The sequence below is a fragment of the Giraffa tippelskirchi genome, chromosome 9 (assembly GCF_054371585.1).
Source record: "Giraffa tippelskirchi isolate mGirTip1 chromosome 9, T2T-mGirTip1v1.2.pri, whole genome shotgun sequence".
NCBI lineage: Eukaryota > Metazoa > Chordata > Mammalia > Artiodactyla > Giraffidae > Giraffa > Giraffa tippelskirchi.
In genome coordinates, this window is record NC_137283.1 from 116,423,845 (window position 1) to 116,438,981 (window position 15,137).

The following is a 15,137-nucleotide window of genomic DNA, read 5'->3' on the forward strand; positions in this document are numbered from 1 at the left end:
TTACCCAGATATCCAAAATTTTTTTTTGAATTATTGTTGTTGTTTAATGGCTGGATAGTATTACCCTCAAAATCCTAATTCTGAATATTTTACATAATGAAGATGATGAGAATGGAGAATTTAGTAGACTCCACATAATATTTACAGAGAAAATAAATTCAGGATGTGTATACTGAATTTGACCTCTGAAACCATTCTTACCTCTTTCATACTGTCTATATTATGGAAAATGAATTTTCAAGGCTTTTTGTTATTAGAATGGAAGGCCAAGGAGATAACATATGAAAAACAAGAGTAAATATTGTTTGATCTCAGGAAGAAAGTTACACCCTCTTCCAAGCTGAAAAAAAATCTGTAAACTAAGGATGGTTGTGATTTGTTCAAAGCACTAACCTATTCTCAGCACCAAGACAATAAACATGGGAGAAAATGGAAATTAAGAATATCATCAATTTATTAATAAGTTTATTACCAAATAAACTTAAGACTAAAGATATTTGGATCTAACTGAAATATTTATTTTAAAAGAAGGTATTTGCAGAACATGGTGTTACTTAGAAGAGGAAAGACCTTTTATTCTCAGCATGGTAAACTTATTCTTTCAAAACACATTTTGAGTTAGGCAGTACTTCCTGTTTTGCTTGGTAGAATTGTTCCATGTGAGAAGATTAAGGAAGGTTTAGCTTAAATATATACATTTTAAAGAACCCATGTTTCAACTATTGAAAAGTCCCATCCTAAAGAAAGTTTTTGCTCAACTTTTTAAGCATAGGCCGTTAGACTCCATATCAAAGGATAAAGAAATGTGGGGTGTTTAATAAGTTGACAATATTTGTAATCTAAATGTGAGATGTGGGTATTTTGCTTTGTTGCTTCTTCTTGCAATTTGGGCAAGAAATTTGAAACAGAAGAAAGAAAATTGCTGGGAGAAGATTAATAAAGGGGGACCAGTTTTCATTTGCTGTTTTAACTAATTTTTCTAACTAATATTTCCCCTCCTGTGCTTGCAACTAATTTACTTTTAAGCATTGGTTGGTCTTTTAAAAACTGGTTACAAACTTGTGGCAAAACTGCAACTCTTAGAAAATATTAATACATTCAAACAGTCAATTCTACATTGGGCGATAACAAATGTTGCAGTGAGTGCTGGAATCTTAAAAAGATTTTTCTTTCTGGAGCAATGCATCTAGCCAGATTGCCGGTGACTATATGGGTCATCTCCAACAAGAAATGATTGATTGCTCGGGGCATGAGATTTTACTTTATTCCATCAAAGTGACGTTCAGGTGCAGAAAGCTCCACACATGTGACAAACACAGAAGTGAGAAAGGAATGAAATGTGAGACACCATCAATTTCCCCATGGTCCTTCAGCCCCTGGAAAAACTGACCTCCGGCGTCGGCGTCGCAGAAAACGGAGGAAGGAAGCCCAGGCAGAGAGAGCAACGTTGAGGATCTTTGAGGGTTCGGCCGAGGCCTGACCCCTGCCGCCGAGAAAGGACGTCCCATGCGCTGGTGATCCGGAAAGCTTCACGGGGCAGCCGGACTCAGGCGCAGAAGAGCGCGAGGTCTGGCCTCTGCCCCACAGCCGGCGCCCCGGGGAGAAAAAGCGGCCGGGTCTCCTCGAGGGCTTGGGAACGTCGGGGCGCTGGATTCCTTTGGCTGTCCTCCTGGGATTGGACCCACTGGCGAGCCAGGCTGTTTTCCTGTGCAGACGGAGAGGAAAAGCTCCTCCCAGATCTCGTAGGACCTTTGCCTCTCTCTTCCCGTGGATGTCTCATGTCGCCCTCACACCTTGTTAGTGATGGGCTTGCGTCGCGGTGGCCCAGGAACTACGCGCTCCTGGAAAGGAGGGCGCGTGACCACAAAGTGGTGGATTCCTGGAGCTGCGAGCAGAGGGCGGGCGGAGCAGGGCGGCTGGTCTTGCTGGACCCGTCCGCTCCCTGCGTGAACTTCGCCAGATAGATGCTAGCGACCCGCGTCCTGCTCCGCGCCCGGGCCCCACCTTCTCCCCAGCCTCGAGCGCCGCTAACCTGCAGAATGCATGGCAAAACAAACCGGGCCTTGGGGCCCCGCGGCCGTGCAGCTCAAGGAAAGCTGAAGGAGGTTGAGGGCTGGGGCGGGGAAGGGGACGTGGGTACCAAAATCGGAGCGAGGCCGGTGCAGCCATGACTGTACTGGGTTGGCGTGGGACTCCCAAGGCAGGAAGCCTTTTATGATAATTTCTTTAAATGCTTTTTACTGATAAAGACATAAATGATAATAAAAGAGAAGGAGGAGCTCACATTTGTCAGCCAATGTTAGAGTAACCAGCCTTTTGGCCTGAGCATCCTAGGTTAAGTCTTGCATCGCTGTCCATGACAGGTAATGAGCACTCTCTGTGCGGCAGCTCTACTGCTGCTTGACACGGATCATGCTAAGCCCACCCAGGCCCTTCAAATGTGATATTTCCCCACGTTTTCAGGAACACTGCAAGGTTCCACTGTCACATAGATGGTTTTCAAAAAGTCTGGAGAGCTTTGTAACCATTAAAAAGGCAAGATCTCGCACAGAAAAAGGTTGTACAATTCCATCTGCATGTCTGGAGTCAGGTCTTGGTTTTAATACTTGGGAGAAAAATGGGCCAAAGTCAAAGGCTTGGTGCTTCTGTGGAAAGACCAAGAAGACTCCAAAGACCATTTCTATCATGGTTATTGTTCACTTAAAAAAAAAGTTTGAATGTGTAAAATTATTTCCATGTACTCAAAGAATTACAACTACAGCTGAATAAACCTGTAGTCAATATATGTATTCATATCCTAAGGAAAAATACAGAAAATCGGTGAAACAGTGATTGTGAAGGTAGTGAGTGGTTTCCTGTGCCCGTAGTGGGTAGCCAGCATGAGTCTGTGTATTGGAAAACACAAGAAAGCATGCTTAACAAGAAGGAAGACTTTACTTTTGGAAATGTTTGTAGGTGAAAATGTTGAAATTGTCAGATGAAGTCTAGCATTATCCTCAAGGAAGACACGGGGCAGGAGGATAGAGATGCAATAGTATTTCCCGTATAAGTTTAACTCTTCCTCTAGTAATCCTGCCTCCTACCCCCACCCCCAAATTCACTACACTACAGTGGCAGCTGACAGTGTTTGGGGATGTCAGGCAGAGGTAATTGAGCTTCAGAGCTCTTTGCTTAAATAAAAGTTGATTAGTAGATTCCCGAGTGTCCGAGGATGGGCACGTTGGCAAAAAGCTGGGAGGAGAGGGAGACTCGCACACTGCCCAGTTTTCCGCTGCTGCTACTGTCGTTACTGTCGCCCTGCCAGCTCCAACGCGGCAGCCGCGCTCCCATCTCCAGAGCCCTTGCAGCTGTTTCAGGGTTTAAGACACAGGAGGAATTTCAAGTCCCTGAGCACTGAGAGTTTCTCTGGCTCCAGCTAAACCTGGGAGAGGAAACAACACAGCCGCAATTTGACCCTGCCCGAACCGAAGTGAAAGCACCTCTTGCAACCACCCCCCCCAACACCCCCCACACACCCGATTCCCGTTGGGGGAAGATGCAGGAGCCCGAACAGCGCAGGAGCTGCCCTATAGGCTGCAGGTGAAGTCTCAGTGAAGAATTTGGAGACTGTTGAGGCCCCGCTGCTGTTCTGGCCCGCAGCCGGCGGATGGGGGAGTACCGCTCCCTGGAGTCCCGCAGGCCTGAGCCGCAGCTGGGCCGACGCTGGGAAGACAGGTGTGTGCTGCCCAACCCCGGAGCACCCGGAAGTGTCTGGGAACGAGATAGGAACGCCCGGGGGCTAGTCCGTCGGGAGGAATCATCTGGCATTCAAACAGCTCCCGGGTCTGTTGCTGCAGATCGGTCCGCGCCGCGGGAGCCAGAGGAGAGCCAAGCCAGACCCGGCAGACGCGCACGCCACCCAGCGCCGCCTGGCGCAGGTCTCAGCCCGGCGTTCCTTCCCTCCAGTAGGCAGAACTCTTAGCGCGTCTGTTTTTGTTCTCTAGAGTGGGCCTCCACAGGAACCGCAATGCGGTCCTTACCTCCTTTTTCTCAGCTCCTGGAGAGGTACCCGGCACACAGAAGTTCAGTAAAATAACGGTTCATTCATTTAACAAGTATTTGTTGAGCGCCCACTATGTGTCGATGTGCCAAGTAAGGATACAGAAGTGAACAACACAGACAAGGCATCTGGCCTCAGCAAGCTTATTTCCAGTTAGTTGAATTAATGAAAAAAGGATCAAGTATCAAGAGCAGCTGCAGGCAAGATTCTGCCTCTGAACAACCTTTCCACTGATCACCTCAAAAAGGACAGGAAAGGAAAACAGGACAAAGGAGATAAAACTGGAACCATCCCCTCCCTCTTAGGGTCTCTAGGGATGATTGAAGGGATCTTCTTTAACGTATTCTGTGGGCAAATTAACCTACTTTCTTGTATTTAGTGCTAAGGTCTGTATCTTTGCCTCCTCCAGAACTTGTACATTGAAACCTAGTGTCCAGTGTGATGGGTGGGATCTTAAGAAAATGGTAGGTCATGAGGGTGGAGCTCTCCTGAATCGGACTGGTGCTCTTATAAAAGACACTCCAGAGACCACCTTCCCCTTCTGCCATGTGAAGACACAGAGAAAAACTGCCTATGACCCAAGAAAAGGGTTCTCAACAGACATAATTCTGTCTGTAGTCTTGATCTTGGACTTCTCAGATTCTAGAACTGCAAGAAATAAATGTTTGTTGTTTTTAGGCCACCCGGTTTATGGTATTTTGTTACAGCAGCCCAAATGGACTAAGATGTTCAGTATATTTTCCATACTGAAGACAGAACTCTGTCTTTAAGTTTAAAACAAAATCTATCATTTTAGTCTCAAGGAAGAAAACTCAAAGAAGACAAAGAATGAATAAGGTGAATAAAAAGGGAGGTGAGTATTCAAGCAGTCCAATGATTAGAAACAAACAAAAAGAATGGTGGGGTTAATTTACACCGAGTCTCATTCTCCCTTCTCACAAAGAAATCTTTTGAATTTAAGTCATGTGAACTAGGGGCTTCCCTGGTGGCTCAGACAGTAAAAAATCTGCCTGCAATGCAGGAAACCAGGGTTCAATCCCTGGGTCTGGAAGATCTCCTGGCGAAGGGAATGGCTATCCACTCCAGTATTCTTGCCTGGAGAATTCCATGGACAGAGGAGCCTGGCGGGCTACAGTCCATGGGGTCGCAGAGTCGGACACAACTGGACAACTAACACACACATGTGAACTATCCACTGTTGTTTTTTTTTAAAAAAAACATAGATCAAGACCTGCCAAGTAAAGGAATTAGAATCATAAAATAAGTACATCCTGATAACCTTGCCCTGAAGGGCAAGTCATTATTTGATAATACTCAGTACTCTTCTCCCTCTTAAGCTACTTTAGCTTTGAAAAGACCTGCTGGCCTGTGTTCTGTGCCTAAGTCTTATTTGTAAAGGGGACTGAGTGACAACACAGAGAGGTCAGTGCCACTGCAAGAAAAGTTTAACGTAACTCACAATTCCCCTAGAAACAAAAGGGACAGCTCATCACACAGCCACAGAACAAACACCAGATTTTGATCATGAAGCAAAGGCAAGAGTGTGCAATATGTTTAGGCCAGACTTTGTATTAGGGTTCCTGTGGGAAGGGTAAGGCTGGGCAGGGTGAACAATTTAGGAATGGCTAGTTTGAAGAGTGTCCTTGAGTTTTAGGCTATAGCTGAAATGGCAGAAAGCATTTCAGGACGCGGCTGAGCATAGGCTTTTCTGTGTTGGCACAGAAAGAATTCAGCAAGAGGCAGTGACAGGTGAGGAAAAAATTTAGTAGGGTAGGGAAGCATGTGAGGTTTACAAGCAGGCAGGCGAGGGAGTGCTGCCCAGCAGCTTAGTGGGCTACAGTTTTATAGTCAAAGGAAAAGTGAGGACGTGGAGAAAACCAGCTTGCTCATTCTTAAGTAGATGTCAAGTTCCATCATCAGTTCCTTCTCCACATCAGACGGGGAAGTTTTCTTGTCCCTACATGGTCAAAATGGGATTGGCATGGCACAGTGAAAATGAGCAAAAAAGTGGTGACATACACTAAAATATGGTAAATCATCTCAGGTTTCAATATAATGTCACCTTTTCCTTCTATTTTTGTTTTTAGTGTATGCAGAGGAGCATGTCCTAGGAGTCATTAACTTACTGCTCTTGCTGGGCAGAATATGAGTCTCAGTCCACCATTGTTTTATTGCTTTGGGCCGTGACTTACGGTTCCCTGGCATGGTTTTGTTAAGCAAACGTTCTTTCTTGAGTGATCCTTAACTTACGGGGGTCTATCATACATTTTTTCTTTTCAAAAATGGTATTTACTTATTTACCTATTTGGCTGTGCTGGGTCTTAGTTCCAGCACGTACTATAGATCTTCAGTTGCAGCATGCGGAATCTTTAGTTGCAGCATGCAAACTCTTAGTGATGGCATGTAAGATCTACTTCCCTGAACAGGGATCAAACTTAGGCTCTCTGCTTTGGGAGTTCAGAGTCTTAGCCACTGGACTACCAGGGAAGTCCCATCCCATACTTTTTTCTTTACTTATGTTTCCCTAGTGGGATTACTCATTGAATTGCTGTAGTTTGTCCCTTTATTCTGTCCCTATGATGGGGTGGTCCCTATTGCCTGGCACCTAATCCTGTGGTGATTAAGGCAGAGGAATATGGGCCAGATAGCAAAGGTATGATGGCTCTGGATTCATTAGTTTACATATCAAGGGCATACATCTTGTTGGTCCTTTGCACTCCCTAAAAATTAGCTAGCCCTGATGGGGCAGTCTCTCTTCATCCATAAAGATTATTTAAGATGTCAAAATGTCATACAGAAAAATTTTGAATATGATTAATGGAACTGGGGTAAGAAGAAGGGGCAGAAGTTTCCTGTGGTCTTTTGAACAGTTTGCCCCTGTGATCTGGCCAGCATACTTTCTTCTCTTTGGTGCCAGAAAATTACTTTGGAAACTGATTGGTTTGGGTGAAGGAGAGATGGAATCAAATGATAAATGCCAAAAAATAGGTTAAGAGCAGAATCCAATGAAAGGATGAAGTTATCAGCCAGACTTATGGTGGGCTGTTGAGCTAGGTTTACACCATAATCAAGTCAGTCAGTATAGAAGAGGTTAAGTGGACTTCCTTGAGCTTAGAATTTGAGACTGTAAAGCCTTTCATTTGTTCAACAAATCATGTTTTCCAAAGATCACCTCCATATGTTGTCCGACATTAGAGAGCAGGCCCAGCCAGTACTGTTATTCTGACTTGACTTGTTGGGTTTTTTTCATGGTAAAGCCTGCTTTATTGATGGCAGTTAGTACAAGTCACTAAATGCTGATCCCCAAAGAACTCAGATGTGTATCAGATTTACTGGTCCACAAGGAGCTGAATGAAATTGAACCAACGGATTGCTGGGAAGATAAACTGAAGTCAATCCTGCTTATTGGGAAATGAGACCACAGCCAGCTGATACATGGCATATGCTGTTCCACCAACTGTAAGAATCATGGTGGCTCTATACAGGAGGGCATCGGCTAGCCTACCCTTCAGATGCACTGGAATTCCGTTATCCTCCTGAAACAGCTTTTGTTTTGCTGGAACCTTATTTTCAAACTGCCTGCATAAAGCAGTACCTATGGTTCTTTTAGTGATCTGATGGAGAGACAGAAGATTCTGTAGCATTTTGGCTCAGCTACTGCTCACCAATCATGACAACTGACCACCGGGAACCATTATTCTGACTTTAAAGCTGAGCCTCAGACAAGTAATTTGTCCAAGGCCACGTAATTAGTTAATAGAAGAGCCCGTGTTAGCATCTGGGTCTATTGCTCTGTTCAGTGCTCTGCCCACTATTCATGAACAGTATAGTTCTGTTTCAACAAGGACATTTAAAAAATTAATCTCAAGTATTTATTGAGGAATCATTAGTAAAGTGTTCAGTCCTGTGTGAGGGCCTGTGGGAGTGTGATATTTGCTGGTCCTTAATATGGTCAGTGTTGACAAGTACTTGGTTTGTTCTTTCTTGGCACTATTGATATAATACAGAAATCATACCCACTCCAGACACGCAGACTGGTGTTGCATTCTGGCTCCACCATACTACATTTGTAGACCTGAGCTGGTTGTTTAACTTTTCAGCCTATTTGCTTATCCATAAAAAGAGCCTAATAATACCACTTAATAGGCATATTAATAGGATTAGGGAAAATATATACATGTAAGCATTATTAACTATAGTTTCAGGTAGCTGAATTTTATTTCACAAGATAGAAGATCAAGAATTGATTACCCAGCAGTGAATGGGATTTTTTTTTCTAATGTGAATACTTTACAGATTTTCATGTTATCCTTGCACAGGGGCCATGCTAATCTCTATATCATTCTAATTTTAGTATATGTGCTGCCGAAGCGAGCACTAAGTAAGGATTTCTGTATTCAAAAATGTGTATTTAGAAGACTGCTTATATTAAAAATGTTTCTAATCATTATTAAATGTACAATGTGTAATGAGAGATGGCATTAGAGATGAACTCACCAAATTCAAATATTTTACAATGTTGTGTTAATTTCTATTGAACAACAACAACATATGTATATGTGTGTGTGTGTGTGTGTTAGTCACTCAGTCGTGTCTGATTTTTTGCAACCCCATGGACTGTAGCCTACCTGCCATGCCTCTGTCCATGGCATTCTCCAGACAAGAATACTGGAGTGCATAGCCATTCCCGTCTCCAGGGAATCTTTCTGACACAGGTATCTAACCTGGGTCTCCTGGATTGCAGGCAGATTCTTTACTGTCTGAACCACCAAGGAAGCCCTATATACATACACCCATATATATTCTTTTTAAATATTTGTTTATATTTTTATTTATTTATATAAATATGTTTTATATTCTTTGCCACTATGCTTTATCACAAGGAAAACTTTTAAATCAGGTTATACAAGGCATTTCTCTTACTGGCCATGGATCCCTGAATCTCTTGCACCTAGTGTTGCCTTAATCATCTCTTATTAAATAAACAGCTCCCATAAGATCCTTTAAAGCTTTTCACTATGTTTTGTAGTCCATGATTTCCTCCCTTGTATCACATTAGAGAGGAAAAAGAAAAAGTAAAATACAGTAATGTTTTTCTTTCTCCAATTTTTCCTATCCCCATTTATCCATTGTTTTATAATTAACATAAAAATTATTTTTCAAGTTCAGTTCCAGAGGATGAGATGATTGGATGGCATCAGCAACTCGATGTACATAAGTTTGAGCAAATTCCGGGAGATAGTGAAGGACAGGGAAGCCCAGCATGCTGCAGTCCACTAGGTCACAAAAAAGTCAGACACGACTTAGCGACTTAGCGACTGAATAACAACAACAAAGTTCAGTTCCACACATTTTTCTAAGTTGCAAATTTAAAGAGATCATGCTATTTCCCCCTTTTCAGCATTTTAAAGTCTTTGAAAAGAAAAGTTTTGAGGCTGTTTCCTCAAAGAATATATAAAAAGTATAATTTATGGTTCCTGATTTCAACTCACAAATAATTTTTATTCAATTTTCTGAGAAGAACAAATAAAATCAGTGTGGTTTAATGTGATGGAAGTGTCTAGCTGAGAATTTCAGCAACAGAACTTATTTGGGAGAGCTTCCCAGAGTAAATAACATTTCAAAGAGTCAGAACCAGATTGGCCATTTCCTCCTGCCCTGGGACACCCTGTGTTTATAGAATGTGCTTACCATATTTTGTACTAATCCTTCTTCTCTCTCCTTCATTGTCAGTTAGGCTGATCTTGTCTGTGGGTATTAGAAAAGGCAACTGAAAGTTGTTTAAACAATAAAGGGACATTATTTCCACATAACAGGAAGTCTGGAGGCATTTTTTGAGGGTGGGTTAATTCCACAATGAACCAGTTTTTTCTCCCTGTCTTTTAGTTTTGTCATTCTCAGCCTGACTGCCTTGTCCTCATAATCATAACACACCTGTCTCACCACATATATCACAGGCAGCAGTTTCTCAGACTTGGCACTATTGGCACTTTGGGATTGATAATTCAGTGTTGTTGCACATACAGCATTGCAGGATATTTAACAACATCCCTGGCCTCTACCTAATAGATGCCCTTAGCACCCACCTCATAGTTGTGACAAGCAAAAATGTCTGCAGATATTGCCAACTATTCCATGGAGGTCAAAATCACCCCAAAAGTTCCATCTTATGAATAGTGGGAAGTATGTGCATGTATTGTTTGGAATTCTTCAGTAAGGAGGATTTATCTCTTTTTACCCATTTATTTATTCAAACATGTATTTGTATCAATATGGATTCAGCTATATTTATTTTATTCTTTGGGCTATAATAGTACACTATTTTGTCGTTGCTATTGCTCAAGCCTTAGGCCTTAGGCCTGAAAAGCCTAAGCTGTTCCACCTTAGGCTACTGGGGTCTTTTTCAAGTTGACTCCTGTGTCCTTTTGATTCATTTCCTTCCTTCTTTTTCATTTCTGATCACTTCCTTCCTTACTGGTAGTATGAATTAGGATCATCTTGCATTTTCCCTGCCCAACCTTAGAATTGGCTATTTCTCCAAGGATCCTGGGTTCCTTTTATTGGAGAATAGTATTTGGAAACCAAGATCTGTTGTGAGTGTGCTGCTTGTAATTGAGGTGTCACTGCTCCTAGCTTCTCTCAGCAGGTAGAACTAGGAAATATGTATTTGTATACTAATCCCTGTGTATAAACATATCTATGATTATTTTATAATCATATATAATATATATTGTTATATAATATATATTATAATATTATATATTATGTAATAATATATAATAATATATTATTAATGTACATTAATAATATATTATATTATAATATTTTATAATCATATGTAATATATTTGTGTATATAATGAGCTAAACAGAGTTAATTCTCTGATCTCTAACTCTAATTCATTACCATAGAGTTCAGTCTATCCTTTCTCCCTTGATTATCTGTAACTTCTTTATCTGACAGTAAGAAATCTGGCTCCCATTAGCTACTATTCACTTACTTATTTGTTCAACCTCAGCATACATGCAAAGCATATTCAGAATTGTTAGCCTATATTCTTAGGAAAAACCAATGTACAAACCCGAGTACAATGTTTCTACAGTTCTTTTTGTTTTTAACTTTACAGTCTCTAGTGGAGTACATTTTTTAGTCAGAATGTTAATACAGAAAGAGAGCCCGCAAAAATTTTTGCCCAAGAATCCATATCTTAGCAGTGTCGTTGTTCTATCTCACTAATCCCATTATAATTTTGTGTGCATATTCTTCCACAGTTTTTCCTTGTTCAAACTTAAATACATACACAGTCATATAAATACATGTATATGTACATTAGTTCTACAGAAGATTTTGGTCTGGAAGTAAAGTTTGAGAAATACAATGTTTTAGGAACCCTCCCGATCCCTCTCCCCACCACAAGTAAACCCTAAAATACAGTCAAAGTTAAGGATCATCCTCTTAGCCAGTCATGGTAATTCTAATCAGGACTGCCCCTAGCTGTGTGCTATGGAATCCCTGAAAAATATTTTTTGTGTGTGACCTCTACCTATATGAATAAACCAGTAAACAATAGAAATGGTGAATGAAATAGAGTGGGAGTGAAGTTCAAAATTCACGATGTAAAGAAAAGCTGAAGAGCACAAAAATTAGTTACAGTGAGCAGAGACTATGAAGTAGACAGAATGGAGGGATTACACAAGCTAGCTGGAAACAAGAAAACATATAGAAAGAAGTTGCTGCTGCTAAGTCGCTTCAGTCGTGTCCGACTCTGTGCGACCCCATAGACGGCAGCCCATGAGGCTCCGCCGTCCCTGGGATTCTCCAGGCAAGAATACTGGAGTGGGTTGCCATTTCCTTCTCCAGTGCATGAAAGGGAAAAGTGAAAGGGAAGTCGCTCAGTCGTGTCTGACTCTTAGCGACCCCATGGACTGTAGCCTACCAGGCTCCTCCATCCATGGGATTTTCCAGGCAAGAGTACTGGAGTGGGGTGCCATTGCCTTCTCCGATAGAAAGAAGTATGCCTCCATGAAAAGATGCTCAACTTTGCTAATTATTAGAGAAATGCAAATCAAAATTACAATGAAGTACCACCTCACACCAGTCAGAATGGCCATCATTAAAATGTCTACAAATAAAAAATGCTGGAGAGGGTGTGAAGAAAAGGGAACCCTCCTACACTGTTGGTGGGAATGTAAGTTGGTGAAGCCACTATGGAAAACAGTATAGAGGTTCCTCAGAAAACTGAAAATAGAATTACCATATGACCCAGCAATCCCACTCCTTGGCATATATCCAGACAAAACTATAATTCAAATGATACAGGCACTCGTATGTTCATAGCAGCACTGTTCACAATACCCAAGACGTAGAAACAACCTAAATGTTCATCAACAGATGAATGGATAAAGAAGATGTGATCCATATTTACAATGGAATACTAGTCAGCCATGAAAAGAATAAAATATCTGCAGCAACATGGATGCAACTAGAGATTATCATGTTAAGTGAAGTAAGTCAGAGAAAGACAAATACCATATGATATCACTTATATGTGGAGTCTAAAATATAACACAAATGAACCTATCTATGAAACAGAAACAGATTCACAGACATAGAGACAGACTTGTTGCCAAGGGGGATGGGGTTGGGGAGGAGGATGTAGTGGGAGGTTGGGGTTAGCAGATGTAAGCTATTACATATAGAATGGATAAACAACATGGTCGTACTGTATAGCATAGGGAAATATATTCAATATCTTATAATAAACCATAATGGAAAAGTATTTTTTTAAAAAGAATGTATGTATAACTAAATCACTCTGCTGTACAGCAGGAATTAACATAACATTGTAAATCACCTATATTTCAACTTTTTAAGCAAGTCTAAAATGAAACCTAGTTCAAAAAGATAATTTAAAAAAGAAGTATGCCTCAATCTTGCATAGTTTTCTAGTTACAGTTCTATTGTCAATCCATGTTTCTTTGTATAGTGAACTGTACATTTCTGAAAGGAACATTAGCAATCAAAAGAGTCTAATTAAAACACACAAATTTGAAAAAAGAATGAATGAAAAGATTCATTCATTGAAGGAAATTAGCCAGTGTTCCAGGAGTAAAGGATGTGATGGGAGCAATTAAGAGAGTCTTTCAGTCCACAGCCAGACTGTGAGATCCATTCCGAGTGTGAGTTTGAAAAATATATTAAAGTCAGATTTCAATTATTTGGGAAGATCACTGAGACAGATGGATTTCTTCAGAGTCTTACAATCTGGTTTTTATTCTCACAGATTCAGAAACCTGAGCTGCCAGTCTACCAAGTCTAGACTGTCTCTTAGGTGTGGACACACATTAATCAAACACACAGAAATTCATATGTTAAAAAGCCAGTATAAATTTGTTAATCTATGAGGATAATAATAATTGCCAAATTGACCAAATACTTTAGTTCACTACTCAGAGCATTATGTTTCTATAGGCAAACCCATGTGAAAAGCCAAATTATTACTGGAAGATTACTTAGTAAGTACACAGTTAAGAATCATAGGAGCCAGGGCTATTATGCTATATCACTCCGAGGCATCACTTCCATTCTAAGACCATACCTGTTGAAGAGCCTAGATATTAAGTCTGTGAGCCAGAGCCACTGAATAGTTGGAAGGCGTTGCAGAAGTCAGAATAGCGCACCCCATCCAAAGATGTCCACATCCTAATCCTCAAACATCTGTGAATAAGTTAGGTCCAGGGTCCCCAACCCCCTGTTATGAACCAGGCACACAATAGGAGGTGAGTGGATGGGCCTGCGATCAAATCTTGAGATACAAGGCAAAGGAAAATTAAGTCTGAAGATGGAATTAAGGTTGCTAATCAGTTGAATTTAAAATAAAGAGTCCAGCTTATTCAGGTCCACCCAGCATAGTAATCACCGAGTATTTTAAATGCAGAAAAGGGAGGCAGAAGAGTCACTGTCAGAGTGATGTTATGTGAGTCAATTGGCCATTGCTGGCTTTAAAAATGAAAAGGGGCTGTGAGCCAAGGGATGTGGGCAACCTCTAGTAGTTGGAAAAGACAAGAAAAAATTCTCCTCTAGAGCTTTTTTAGGCAGGAACACAGTCCTGGTGACTCTGTGACTTTAGCACCAGTGAGACCCATGAATTTAGGACTTCTGACCGCCGAAACTGTAAAATAATAAATGTGTGCTGTTTCACATCACCAAGTTTATGGTCATTTCTTATAGCAGCAATAGGAAACTCAAACACATACCTTGCCAAATTTGATCTTTCTGACCTCCATTTATATATTTCACAAATTTCCCTTCCTTAAATACCTTTTTAAGCAAAATAATACAGTAACTTGGCATAAACTTTTAGTTAAAATCACAATGCAGACAGGCTTTTGTAGTTGGTTCACACTGGCTAGGCTTAGGATGTTTATTGTTTAGACATTTTTTTGTTATGGATGATCTTCTTGGGAATGTTCTGTTTCTTGGTCCTGGGTGTAGGGTAAGGGAGTTAGAGAAGGCGAGGTTTGGAAAAAGAACAAGACCAGCACTTTACAGGAACAGATCACCTTTAATGAGGCGAGAAGGGGCAGCAGTCAGATTAGTGAGCTGCTGCAGTAACTCAAGAAAAGATTAAGTATATACAGGCATACATGTGGAAATCCACTGTCTTAAGGGGGGGCCTGTTCTCCAAGATTGTTCGGAGTAGTTATCTCTTAAACGGCTGGGGCAAGGAATTCTGGAGATCGGCCAGAGGCGGGACCCGCTGGGAGCTAGGTGTAATCAACCTTAATGTCCATTTTTTTTCTTCAGGTGAGAGAGTTCTTTGTTTTGCATAGAACGGTGGGGAGGACCGGGAGGGGAGTTTTGAGCCGTGCAACTTTCCTTCACTGGGAATCTTCAGACTGATTTAATTTCAGTGAGCTCAAATTACATGCATAGTAAGGACTGAGAAAGAATATTCCTAAAATTATAAAGGAGGTTTCTTTTTAAGTATCAGGGAAAAAAAAAAACAAACACCAGCAAACTTACATGGCTCATCACCTTTTGCATCCAGATAAGCTGAGGTATTTAGACATTTTAACAGCTTTTGTAAATTGCTGCA

The 15,137-nt window shown here is 41.2% G+C and overlaps 1 non-coding gene and 1 pseudogene across 1 annotated transcript; both read right to left on the reverse strand.

The window, feature by feature from the left end:
* Nucleotides 1–7,431: 7,431 nt before the first annotated feature.
* On the reverse strand, nucleotides 7,432–7,683 carry LOC145520382 (cytochrome c oxidase subunit 7A2, mitochondrial pseudogene; annotated as a pseudogene).
* Nucleotides 7,684–8,313: 630 nt separating this feature from the next.
* On the reverse strand, nucleotides 8,314–8,417 carry LOC145522086 (U6 spliceosomal RNA). Its single transcript, XR_014065903.1, has one exon. It is a non-coding gene; the product is annotated as a U6 spliceosomal RNA (small nuclear RNA).
* Nucleotides 8,418–15,137: the final 6,720 nt, after the last annotated feature.